Source organism: Bos indicus, chromosome 1, assembly GCF_029378745.1.
Source record: "Bos indicus isolate NIAB-ARS_2022 breed Sahiwal x Tharparkar chromosome 1, NIAB-ARS_B.indTharparkar_mat_pri_1.0, whole genome shotgun sequence".
Taxonomy (NCBI): domain Eukaryota; kingdom Metazoa; phylum Chordata; class Mammalia; order Artiodactyla; family Bovidae; genus Bos; species Bos indicus.
Genome location: NC_091760.1, coordinates 93,507,542 through 93,522,267, shown reverse-complemented (window position 1 = coordinate 93,522,267; position 14,726 = coordinate 93,507,542).

Sequence of the window (14,726 nt, the reverse complement as noted above, 5' to 3'; positions counted from 1 at the left end):
AATGTTCCCTTGCAACTTCTTTCTATTGCCCACACATATGCTGACAGTTCTGATTTGATGGAAACAATGATATTTTATGATGTGTTCACCTCTTGATGAAGGCAGGGAAAGAATTTGGAGAGTAAAGTTTGGGAACTTGGATACAGTTGATACACAGCTTGTCAAAAGAGAGAGAGATGAGAAAAAGAAAAAGAGGAGTGGGGAACTGAAGGAGAAAGAAAGAAAGAAAAGCTTCTCAGTTTTTAATTAATGACTTCTTGCCTCCAAATAGTTGCTTTTAAAAGCAGAGTTGTATGGTAGTTACTTTAAAAGAGAAGACAGGGATTTGAACAAAACCCATTAAACCATAATTTATTTTCCTTAGAGAACAATATTAATCATAATTAGAAAGAGGCACCAAGTTTAATCCTTGATCCAAGTCTTGGTTAAATTGTGTCAGTAGATAAAAGTCACAAAATTTTATTTTGTGTCACAAAAATAAAATCTAGAGAGAGATATTTCTAGCCTTGTACAATCTAATCAGTAATGATCTTGGTAGGGAAGACTAAATGAAGTGTGGTATCTCTCATCTGAATATTGCCCATGATGGAAGTACAGTCAACAAATAGGACATCATAGAATTTCCCTATGCATGGTCTAAAGACCAGTATTTTCAGACTGCTAAAAATTGTTGTCATTGCTTTCTTTGCTGGTCTCTGTGGCCACATATGTATCAGTACCAAATAAACAGTTCAAAAACACATTTTCAGAATTTTACTTTCCACGAAAGGATTTTGATGTTTAGTGGGATTTCATGTTGGTATGATTTCATTTTCTCACTATATTTTTACATTTCCTTACAGGTGACAATGTTATTTTTAAGTTCAAAAAAAAAGTCCCAAATATATTCTGTAAATGTTCATATGAAAGCAATATTTTCTAATGGAGTATCATAATCTAAAGACTTTTGTACTGCTCCCATCCTGGAAAGTTGCTTTTTATCTCCCTTTAGACATTTCTATTTCTCTCCTGAAAACACTCGGCTTCCCTCTCAGAGTGGAATTCCTCTGTACTACAGGAAATCGCACCCCCACCCAGTTCCTGCAGCTTCCATTCCCATGCCTTCTCCCATTTTTATTTATGCCTTCTTCTTCAAGGATGTGGAATTTATGGGGAAAGTCTTCAGTTCAGTCACTCAGTCGTGTCCAACTCTTTGTGACCCCATGAACTGCAGCACGCCAGGCCTCCCTGTCCATCACCAACACCTGGAGTTCACTCAAACTCACATCCATCAAGTCGGTGATGCCATCCAGCCATCTCATCCTCTGTCATCCCCTTCTCCTCCTGCCCCCAATCCCTCCCAGCATCAGGGTCTTTTCCAGTGAGTCAACTCTTTGCATGAGGTGGCCAAAGTATTGGAGTTTCAGCTTTAGCATCAGTCCTTCCAAAGAACACCCAGGACTGATCTCCTTTAGAATGGACTGGTTGGATCTCCTTGCAGTCCAAGGGACTCTCAAGAGTCTTCTCCAATACCACAATTCAAAAGCATCAATTATTTGGTGCTCAGCTTTCTTCACAGTTCAACTCTTATATCCATACATGAGCACTGGAAAAACCATAGCCTTGACTAGACGGACCTTTGTTGGCAAAGTAATGTCTCTACTTTTGAATATGCTATCTAGGTTGGTCAATAAGCAATGCTTCAGGCAGGTTGGAAGCTAGTGACCACCAATCAAGCAATGAGAGAAATTAGACATCTATTCACTCACCAAATGGTATGCAAGGTGTGTCAGACAATGTGCTGAGTGTTAAACACATGAGCCAACTCTGTGATTTACCCAATAACAGATAATAATTGCCACACCAGGAATAGGTTTAAACCCTTAAACTACTCAGATTGCCGTCTATGCTACCAACTATGCCACATTATTATGCAACATCTTATTTTATCTATCTGATAGGTCTCAAAATAGTAAACATAAAACATTTGTTGAGTTCCCAGAAATATTATATGAGTTCTGTTGAGCAAGTCCATCAACAGAGGCAAATGTATAACAATTATTCCTAATAATAAATATGGCCATATCTAAAGTCACCCTGTATTAGGCCAAAATAGATCATGGAATACAAAATACTCAACTTAAAGCTCATCTGATCCAACCACTTAACTGATTTCTTAATACTCTTCTACAGTCCTAACATGTGGTTGTCAACCCTATCTAATACTATGAGTCTGGAATTCTAAAGCAGCCTACTACTTATGGGACTGTTTGGAATTTGTTCCTTATTATGGTCTACTGTTCTTTTTTTTTTTGGCCTGAGTCATAAAGTCTCCAACATCTCACTTCCTTTTAAATATTTTAAGTCAGTTATTATATCTTCCATGAATCATTTTCTTCTCCAAGGAAAATTTTCTCTTTTCAATACATCATTCTGAACATTATTTTTTGGATATACTACCAAACTTTTCAGAAAGTTTGATGTCAAGAGTTGAACATAGCAAACGCTTCAAGTACAGGTTGATCTCTACTTCATAGACCACTATAAATATCCTCATTGTAGAAACTATTTTTAAATATAATTTATGACTGTATTACCTTCTTTAATGGTCATAGCACACTAGCAATTCAGACTGAGACATTCTCCCTATTAAGCCTGTTTAAAATCTTACACACATACAGCCATTAAGAAAATTCTACCTTTATCTTGTCCTTGATAATTTGTTTTACCTCATCTTTAGGATATTGAACACTATTAAATGCCGCCTGAAAATCTTTCCATCCAAGAGGAATGAAATCCTTCAAAATGGTAAACTTCCTTCTTTATTGACCCAGACTATTAACAAATGTACTGTCCAGACTCAGGATGAGAATAAAGCTTTGGAGTAATAATTAAAGAAGTAGTATGTATAGTACTGAGAACAGCAGCAGCTACATTTGCCGAGCGCCTATTATATTCTAGGTTTTGTAATTACACCCCACAGCAAACTGCCACACACCACCCTCAAAGCATCCATCAATTGTTTTCCATGCACTTATTCATTAAATAATTCTTTAAAAAATATTAAATATCTATTACATGTAGGTCATTGAGCTATTCATGATAGAAAAGTGAATAAAATATAGCATGTGTACACCCTATGATGAAGAATGATTTAATTCTTCATTTTGTCTACACATATAGTCAGAGACATTATCAGGTAAATTTCAAGAACTGATTTTCTTGCATTTAAAATATTTGAATGGCATCATAGTCATCTTTAGTAGGAAAATTAGGGTAATTACTCTAGAACTTCTATTTAAAGATTTCTGAGTGGTTAGCGCTTTTATGGTAAATGGTATCATAGAAAAAGAATGTGGTACTGCCACTTTAATACTTTGCCCAATTCTTACACTAAAAATCTGTCATAGTTTAGATGCTAATTTAGGCCAGGCATGGGATTGTTTCATAGAAAAAACGAATGGGATTATTTCATAGAAAAAAATGACTCATGAACAAGGTAAAAGAATCCAAATAGCATAACATATTTTAAAGTAATCATCTCTCTCACTTCAAATCCCAATTCCTTCCCAGAAACATTGACAGTTACAAATTTATATATATATATATTTCTACAAATATTACATTCATATATGCATAATGTGCAAATATGTATTGCCTATGTGTGGACATGGAGGAGAAAAATGTATATATTCTTTTTTAAGTTATCTGGAAATGCTCCACAGGAGCATGTAATATGTCTGCTTTATTAAATTAAGTAAATAAAACTGTTTCAAATTTATCCATGAATCCAAACTAATCAAAATTGCATCAGAGTATGTTTGTTTGTTTCCAAACCTTAGATGGGTAAAGATCAAAAATGACCAAGATTATTTTGAAGCAAAAGAGTAAGGAGCAACAAATTCACCTACCATAATTCAAGAGTTACTATTAAGCTGTTTTAATTAAAATAATGTAGTATTGATTCAGAGGTACAAATGGAGAATAAAAGTAAACTCATAAACAGATCAATGAAAAAAGAAGAATTTGGTGTATGCCAGAGCAACATTACAAATCAAGAGGAAAGGAAAACTCTTCAGCTAAAAATGGTTATCTGCATGACAGAAAATTATCTCTATGCCAAACTACACTCAAAAAGGAATCCCAGATAAATTAAAGATATAAATGTGAAAAGCAAACTTCAAATGTTTCAGAAGAACATATAAGAAAATATTGTCATGCCCTGAAATAGGGAAGAATTTATTAAACAAGAAATAAAAATAGTATAAATAATAAAGGAAAGGATAAGAAATTGGAATTAAAATCTCAATACATCAAATAAGATTTTTTAAACAATTTCAAGCACATACTGAAAGTAAATATTTAGAGCATATATAAGCAATGAAAGATTAATTAACACATTGAATATAAAGCTCCTGTAAATTAATAGGAAAATAACAACTCACAAGTAAAAAGGGGCTGATGAAATACTGTGGATTGAAACTGTGTCTATTTCTTCCCTCTCCCTAATCCTCACAAAAACAAGAGATGAAAAATACATACATCTATCAGAACAAGAATAGAAGAAGAGACTAGGATTTCTATAAAGCTTTTGGAAAATAAAAATTAGATAAATGATATTAAGAAAATAATAAAACCTATAAAAATAACATAAATCAGCATTAGAAAAGTTAAAAACTGCTTTAATAGAACTCAAGAAATAATTATAAATAAAAGAAACAATCAAGGTCAAATTAAACACAAGAGCAAAGACTGCTTTAAGAAACTTTTAAAAATTCTTAAAGGGAAATAGAGGGTAAAAAGGAGGGGAAAAGTCCATAAATAAAGATGAAAAGAAGGAAAAAGATTCAAGTATAAATGACAAATAAGGAAGTAGACAAACGAGACTCAACATATGTGTATATGGAATCTTCATAAAAGGAAATCAAAACACAGAACAAAATTAATATGATAAAAGTGTAAAACATTTCAGAAAATGTTCTCAATGTAGTAGAAAAAGATTTGAAATTACATTTTGAAAAAATGCACTGAATACTGGAGAAAACTGACAAAATTGATATTAAGACATATTCTTTTCTGGTGAGACTATTGGAAATAAAAGAAACAATTCTTAGGGTATTTATATCCAGGTAATAAGGTCAAATTTTTTATGATGGAGATTGTCATAATGAGGTAATCATCAGACTTTTCCAAAGCAATGTTTTATGCCAGAAGAGAATTGATTATCATATGTAAGATGCTCAAGGAAACAGAATGTGAGCCAATAATTTTTATATTCAGTAAAGTATCTTTACTTAAGATACAGCTATGAAGGCCATAGACAAACCATTAACAACATTCAAGAACTCTGGGAATATTGTTTCCATGAACATTTCCTGAGAAATTTACCAGAAAATGATCCCAGACAAACAGAAAGAAGACACTGATGTAAAGACTTATGTTGAACACTAAATGTAGATTCACTCATATAACTATGACTAAATGAGGGTTATAAAGTAGAGAGTACATTAGACAATAGCTACATGCTTTGACAATGTAGACATAATACAACTATAAAAAATGTGAGGAGAAAGGAAAATCATATGCAAAATTATCATTACTTTCAGCAATCATGTTGGGTTTGGTAATAGTGCTATTGCTACACAAATTTTTACCTGTGTAGTGAGGGTTACAGCAAACGAACAATATTGTGATATGCTAATTCAATCATCTCCACTGTTTTGAGAACCAGTAATCTTAATGTGGAAGGAACGATATGCTGATGCAAGATAGAATAGGTTAAATTAAAGTGCTGTGGTTTGGATTTTAAAATGGAAGTGTCAGAATAAACATTAAAAAAAAAAAAAGTTATGCAAGGAATCACCAAGTCAGTAGCAATGAGCAGCACCAGAGTTTGAATTGTGGTCTTCAAATAACGTTCACTACTTTAAAAGCAAACAGAGAGAAAAAGGAGAAAGAGAGACCTGGGGAACAAACTGTATGAGATGAATCTGGAACATCTTGCCAAAGACTTCTATAAATATATCTGAAGGACTCAGGAGTCAACTTGAAGATCTCACTATCAATGTTAATATTGATAAGGATAATTTCAGTTGATCAAAATTCATAAGTCAATAATAGATTTAAAAGAAAAGCTCTTCTGTCACTTATGGATGCTGACTGGAGTTCAGTTCATTGTTTTGAAAATTGATAAATAAAAAGAAGCATTAAAGAATTTGTCTTATCACTCCTCTATGAATTATATTACTAGGTAGCCAAATTGTAGATGCAAAGAATTTATTCTTTATAGAATCAGTTCAGCCAATAAAAGAAGGATGATTGTATTAGAATTTCACATTTTCTCACTTCTGATAAATTAATAGATCTAACTATTGTGCATTAGCATCATTATAAAAATAGAAACAACCAGTCATGATGTGCCTCTGGATGGAAGTCCACCAGCTCTGAAGAAGTTTTGCACCCAAAAGTGAACCTGGATCTGATTAGATCTCTAGGTCCAACTACTGAGAAGTATAAAGGTCAAAAGAGCAGTTAAAATAAACCATATAGGAAATTTTCTCAATGAAAATTTCTGCCTTCTTCAACAAAAAATTGCAGGAAAAACTATGGTGAGATAATATGTAGATTAAAAGAAAACTTACAGAAACTAGAAAAATGCTTAATAAAGTACCCTTGGGTGAAAAAATTATAAAGAAAAGCAAGATGGATCACAAACACGCAAGATGGTGTTAATTTAAAGGAGAGAAAAGAAGTTGTGATTGGGATGGGGCATGTGAAGGACTTTTGAGGAGGTCTGCAAAGTTCTATTTCTCAATCTGGGTGGTTTTTTCCAGAGTATTTTTCTTATAATGACATATTATCAAACCCTTATTTCGTGAGGTTTTTCTGCACCTGTATCATAATTTGCAATGAAATAAAAAGAATTGCAATAAAAGAGGTAATACATGAAAATGTTTCAGCCTTAAACGATATGATTTTATTAAATGAAAGCGCCTATCCCTGCCCAGCGTAATGGATGGACAGGGCACTCCATCAGGGCATATAGTCATGAAATGTCAGGGCATCAGAAGAAAAGTTTCTAAAGCTTCTAGAGACAAAGAAAAGGGGATCTCAGCATCAGTGCTGGAAAGTGGAAGATATTGAACAAATTAATGATCTACTTAGAATTCTATATATAAATAAAATATTGATCCAGATGTATCAATTCAAGAAGTCATGGGTTCAGGAGACAGAAGGAGAGAATAGACAGAACAACTGCTCAGGAGACCAGAGAACAACCAGTCCAGCTCAGATGTGTCACTGGGGACCATGATAGAGAGGTCTTGAATATAAAATGGAGTATTTGATATGTTTCAGCAAGTGAAAAAAAAGTCATTTGTATGGATTTAAATTTTTCTTCTGAATTTGAGAAGGATATAGAAAACTAAGCAACAAACAGAATGATCATTGTTATTACAGAAAAAAGCAAAAAGTATTATACAAAATGTATTCCTGAAACATTTATTTGTTCACATGAATGGAAATACACACTTAAGGGATAATTCTTACAAGCAGGTTGTAAGAATAAGGTTGTATCAAAGGATATTTTTTCTTATTTGACTATTTCCTGATTGATTTTCAAAGATGTTATACAAACATACACTCCCACCAACAGTGTATTAGAGTACCCATCTCCCTCCACTATGGCCAAAAATGCAATTATTACTTTTTTATCTTTTCCATTTTAATATGAGTGAAAAGTCATTATTGTATTAATTAATTTTTTTAATTGAGGTAAAACATCTTTTCTTATGCATATAAACCATTGTATTTCTTTTTATATTAAATGACTTCCTTTCCTTTGTATATTTTTCTATTTATTAATCTCTTCTTATGGAATTATAAGAGCTCTCTACAGATAAATAAAATCAGTACTTTTTGTCATGTGTGTTGTAGATAATTTTGCTCAATTTTTCTTTGAATTTTATGTTATTTTGTGCTGGGAAGAAATGATTGTGTTTTGTTATTTAAATGTGTTAGTGTTTCCTTTGTTTTCTGGATTTTGTGTCTTGCTTAGAAAGACATTTCCCATTCCAAGATTTTTTGTTAATTTGCTCATATTTTCTTCTGTATTTACAGCCTGGTTATTTAAAGTTCAATTTTTTTGATCCATCTAAAAGTTATATTGACTTAACAGGTAAGGAGGAATTTAGCTTTATTTTTTTTTCCAGCTAAGATTTCAGGCCTGAGTAAAATGGATGGTGTTGTAAAACTGAAAACTTTTTAGCTCTAGTTTCTAAAATCTACAAGACTGTAGAAGAGCATGACGCTAGCTAAACCTCATGTGGATTGTTACCACCTCTGTCTATCTTGTGTGCTTATGACTGAAACCTGCTTGTTGCCTTAGTATGTGACATCCAGATGGGAAATTCCCAAGGAGTTTAAAACCATCTGGTCAGTGAAAGGGAGGTCCTCTGGCTTATCATCCCAGTCCACACAAAGGCATCACAGGGCTTTGTGTTATTAAGTATATATGTTTTATATATACTTCACATATACAGACCATATTTTCTAACTACCACTTACTATTAAACTAGCTTAAAAACAACAAGTTTGCAGAGTCCTATAATCAGAAGAAAATCAATAGTAAGAAAACAATCTGTGATGGGTAAGTAGTTTGATCTAGATTGGAGTCAGAAAAGAGCAACAACAAAAGTATGCCTTCACCTGTCCCTGGTTTTACAAACCTAAACCAGTGTCTGATAGATGCTACCACAGAATTGCAAGGAATTTCTACAAAGTAGGGTGGCACCCCACTCCGGTACTCTAGCCTGGAAAATCCCATGGACAGAGGAGCCTGGTAGGCTGCAGTCCATGGTCGCTAAGAGTCAAGACACGACTGAGCAACTTCACTTTCACTTTCATGCATTGGAGAAGGAAATGGCAACCCACTCCAGTGTTCTTGCCTGGAGAATCCCAGGGACGGGGGAGCCTGGTGGGCTGCTATCTATGGGGTCGCAGAGTCGGACAGGACTGAAGTGACTTAGCAGCAGCAGGGTATCTTAAAGACAAAGGTGTTTGTCTTAACTTTAAGATACACTATATATACTATCATGTGTAAGATAGCTAGCTAGTGGGAACTTGCTGTATAGTGCAGGGAGCTCAGCTTGGTGCTCTGTGGTGACCCAGAGGGGTTGACTGGATACAGGTGGGAGGAAGGTGCAATAGGAAGGTGATACATGCATGCATACATACATATATATATATACACTGCTGCTGCTACTGCTGCTAAGTCGCATCAGTCGTGTCCAACTCTGTGCAACCCTGTAGGTGGAAGCCCACCAGGCTCCTCTGTCCCTGGGATTCTCCAGGCAAGAATACTGGAGTGGGTTGCCATTTCCTTCTCTAATATACACAAACACATACATATAACTGATTCACTTCATTGTATAGCAGAAACTAACACAACATTGTACAGCAATTATACTCCAATAAAAATACCCTAGGTGATGGTCTTGAGTTTCTTCCCAAATTATACAGCAACAGTTCTTTAATCACTTTTCCCCTTGCTGCTGATAAAGATCTTATTTGTTTGCTTTATTTCTTTGTCCATTGCCCAAGATGTCTATGTCATCTCTAATTCTCTGGCTGTCTTTATTTGAGGTTGATTCTTGGAACCCACACTATTGCTGTATGACTTATTAGTATGTTTTTTTTTTTTTTTTTTTTTAATCTTAAGTCCTAAAGAGCCTAGGAACAGCAATTGGTTATTTTACAAAAAAGAAGAAAAAACTAAACGGAAGTGATAAAGGAAAGGTTCCACATTAGAGTTGGAGAATATCTAATGAAAACTATTTTTGTTCAGATTTTCACGAGGCTTTTAGCAACATGAGTGAGTTCATGCAATGGAGCTGTGCATGTTTTTAAAAGTGATGAAAGGATAATTGGGTACTGTGTAAGAGTGTATATAGAAGGAACTCTTCAGTTGATGATCTAAGTACACTTAACATTCGTTATATCTTATGTCTACATCAGGTTGCCATTCTACACTGAGCCTATATCATGTTCCGGGAGACAAAATGAAAGAGCTTAGGGATATATGCACAGTTTAGAATAAAACATTTTGGAGAGTTAGGCGAGGAAGAGAAAGGGAAAAAAACTGGCATGCCCAGCAGATGTGAAAAGATGTGTTAAAGAGGGAGGGAGAAGTTTAAGTAATATTTTCCTCTGGCAACCAACAGTTTCTTTGAACACATGTCTGTTTCAAGGGCTGTAAACCATGGGGAAAGATTGAAGTCCTGAATAATTACAGCTGAAGCTGATGAATCATCATTTGCAGAAAAAAAAAATCTAAAGAGGGAGGTAACAGTCATCAAGATGATATTCATCAATTAGGATTCAAGCTCTTCTAGTTCCTCCTTGAATTCCCCACAGTTCACATTCTATGTTAAGCTACATTTTCTTTCCATGTCCTAAATCAGAAAGTTCTTTTTACCAAAAACTAAGAAATATAAAACTATAGCTGTATATACATTTGACATGGAGACAATTATGCTCATCTATCAGAAAATACTTTATCCTTTCTTTGCTATGCTATTGTTCTTGTTAAGTCACTGTCATGTCTGACCCTTTATGACCCCATGGACTGCAGCCCACCAGGCTCCTCAGTCTATGACATTTCCCAGGTAAGAATACTCAAGTGGGTTGCCATTTCCTTCTCCAGGGATCTTCTTGACCTAGGGATAGAACCTGAGTCTCCTGCATTGGCAGGTAGATTCTTTGCCACTAAGCCACCAGGGAAGACTTTCTTTGCTATGTAGACCAGCAAAAACAGTAAAATGGAGAAATTAGTTTTCTCTTGTGAGGACTCAGCCTTGAATATATTGGTCAGTCATTAAACTACTTACTCTTCTGAATGTTAGATAAAAAGACCCATCAGTTGCATTTACCTAGCTAAGGTCACTCCATTGCCAAGACTGTCTTCAACCTAGTTTTGTCTATACAAGACTGACTAATGATGACTGTGCTGATTCTTCATTGCTGTGCAGGATTTTCTTTAGTTGGCAGCAAGTAGGGGCTACTCTCTAGTTGCTTCCCATTGCAGTGGCTTCTCTTGTTGCTGAGCACAGGCTCTAGGTCATACAGCCTTCAGTAGATGTAGCATGTGGGCTCTGTGATTGTGGTTCCCATGCTCTAGAGCACAGGCTCAATAGTTGTGGCTCATGGGCTTAGGTGCTCTGCGGCATTTGGGATCTTCCCAGATCAAGGACTGAACCCATGTCTCCTGCATTGGCAGGTGAATTCTTAACCACTGAGCCACCAGGGAAGACTCCGATTCCATTTTATAGTTTTCACTCTCAATCACTCTAATCTGGATGCTAAAACAACCTTGTACATAGTCTCCAAAATCCCATATGATCCAACTGCTGTTTATATCAACAAGTTTCTTCATCTTCTTGTCCCAAAGGCCTGGACTTCAATCACAAAGAAATGTTCTCAAGTTCTTCAGATGCATTGTGCTGTTTGTGCTCTGGGTCTTTAAGCAGACAACTTTATCTCCCTGCTCATTGGTTGGCCAGCTCAAGGTCATCCCTTAGGACTCAGCTCAAATGGCACTGGGCACCTCCCTTTGCTCTTGGTGACTTCTAACTAGGCAAAACAGTTTTCTGCTTTATCTCTGCCACAACATAAATCACACTTTACTTAATTGTCTTTCTCTGTACCCTCCTCAAGGCTATAAACTCAAAGAAGTCGGGGACCATCTTCTTTGCAGTTTACTCCCTGAAATTACTGCTCAGTTCAAATTTGGTAAAAGAAAATGACATATAAGTCCCTGAAAATGTCTTGACTACTCTACCTCCATGATTTTTCACCTGTGATTCTTTTTGCCAAAATTTTATCCCTACAAGTTTAACCTTTGTCCAGTGACCATGCCTTAATCTATTGTAACCCTGCTTATTCTTCTAGGTCAGACTTGGTTGTTCTCTCTCTCATGAGCATTCACAAATCAGACCCACTAGAATTGATCCAATTTATATCCTAGCCATGTAACATGAAATATACAGTTTTATCATGTACTCAATCTCTGTTTTTTCCTCCCCAAATAGATGAATTAAAAATAAGGACTATGTCTTAAAATATTTGTATTCCCCAAATCATCTTTCACAGTGTTTTGCAGAGTCAGTGCTTAATATATACCAAATGAATTATTGTAAAATAATTTCCCAAAGCTATAAATATTTCTGTTTTCCCTCTAGAAAATGTTCAGTAATTGTACTTTTCCCCCTTGTAAATTTCTTAATCTGTCCCTTTCTAACAAAGTATGTGATTTATTTCTCTACATTTCCCTTACCAAACTTCAGCAGAAAGATTCCTCTGAAGATTTGGTGGGAGCAGTAGAAGTGCATAAATAATTTTGTTCAGTGTAGGTGAAATTGTAATTAGAATTCTCATCTCCAAAGACTCAAAGATCCCCACAGGAACTGTGCTCTCTTCTGTCTAAGAGCAATGTGGAGCACATGGCCTTTTCATAAAATAACTTTAAAAAATTAATTTATTTTAAATTAATTAATTAAACTCTTCAGGGCAAGGGCTTAGTTGCTCCCCAGCATGTGGGATCTTAGTTCCCCTCCAGGGATCAAACTTGCATCCCTGCACTACAAGGTAGATTCTTAACCATTGGACCACCAGGTAAGTACCACACATGGCCTTTTAAATGCTTTTTTTCCCTCATCACCAAAGTGAAAAAGTTCAGCTGCCCATATTTCAATACTCCAACTCAAATCATGATTTGTAAAGTCTTCCTGGTTTCTCCTTTTTATCATTTATTTTATTCTATTTATTTGGCCATGTCAGGTCTTAGTTGCAGCACACAAGATCCTTGGTTGCAGTGTGTGGGATCTAGTTCCCTGACCAGGGATTGAACCTGGGGCCCCTGCATTGCAAGGCAGATTCTTAATCACTGGATCACCAGGCAAGTCTCTTCCTTGGTTTCTTTAAGTTGGAAGTATTCACCTTCCAGCTCTGTATACACAATGCTGTATCTGTATCTTTCCTATGACAGTCAGTTCTTTCTGCCTCATATTTTTGTAAATATGTACGCCCATGTCCTGTATCCCTTCTGAAGTGTGAGTTCCTAGACAGAAGAATTTTGCCTGATTTGCTATTCCACTCTGCCCATAGAAAAGTGCCTTGCATTTATGTGTTGGTTCTATAACTGATGTTATCTGTTAAATGGTATACTGTATATTTATAAAGATTATGTGTATAAATATAGTACATACATACAGTACCCATATTTGTATCTTTGCAGTAGAACTAATGTCTATATTAAGCCAGTCTGGTGACCACTGTAAAAGTGAGAGAATCATATTGATATCGTTAATATCTTTTTTATTTTATTTTATTTTTAAACTTTACAAAATTGTATTAGTTTTGCCAAATATCAAAATGAATCCGCCACAGGTATACATGTGTTCCCCATCCTGAACCCTCCACCCTCCTCCCTCACCATACCATCCCTCTGGGTCGTCCCAGTGCACTAGCCCCAAACATCTTAATTGCTGTACCAAACTTATTTTGGTGCCATTATTCTCCCTCCTAAAATGTAACAAAAACCTCAAAGAGAGTTTTAATCGTATGTCTTAGATATCACTTCATTCCAAAGCCTTCCCTGATTCCCAAAGAAATACTAGCATTTTTATTATAATTACACAGCAATAATTACAGAATGTGTATAAAATAGCTACCCACTCATTTCATTGCTTTGACTCCTTGAGGACAGGGATTATATCATCATATTGACTCTTGTGTTCACACTGCTGAGGATGGGCAGAATAATGTTCACCTAACCACCTCTGTCTCCACCAAAGACCTCCACATCCTATTCATATGTTACCTAATATGGCAAAAGTTACTTTGCAGATGTTACTGTGTTATGAATTTTGAAATGGAGAGACTTCAGGAGAAACATAGTTCTGCCCACACCTTGATTTTAGCCCAGTGAGTTCCATATCGGACTTCTAACTTCCAAAACTAAAATAATGTTTCAATACACCAAATTTGCAGTAATATATTATAGCAACAATGTAAAACTCATGCAACAATAAACACATGGCAGGTGATTCATCAATATTTGTTTACTAAAAGAACTACAGGATATTATCTCTGAAAAAATGTCTGGTAGAGTTAATGGATGTGGGCAATCAAGAGGGTTTGCCTGTGAGAGAGGGGCAGGTTAAGCAAAAGTTCCCATTACTCATTGGCAGTGGGCTTGTGAGACAGGTGCAGGTAAAACCCAAAAACCCAAACTCCCCATTGTATGGTTTAGGCAGCTAAATGGATAATGGAAAATATATAAGGAAGGGTTATGATCTTAGTTTGGGACACGTTTGGAATTAGGGCCACTATGGGACAACCAGATGGAAATGTCCAGGAGACAATGGAAAATTTGGTCCAGGAACTCAGAGGATATCTGACATGATCCCATAGCATTGGAATACAAGGTTAGAATAGCAAAATAACTGGAAGACTAAAAAGGCAGCATGATGCTTCTTAAAGGCCAAGGGAAACCAAAACCGATTCATCAGGAGGACATTGGAATGGGCAGTTGAAGGCACTTGGACTGGGAAATTAAGTCATCACACTGATGCTTTAAGAAGGTTCATGTGGTGATCTTACGTAAAACAGATTGGTAGTAAAGGCAGAGATGCCATTTAGACTTTACAGATCACTTTCAAAGACACTTTCCTATTTTTCCTCACAGCAGC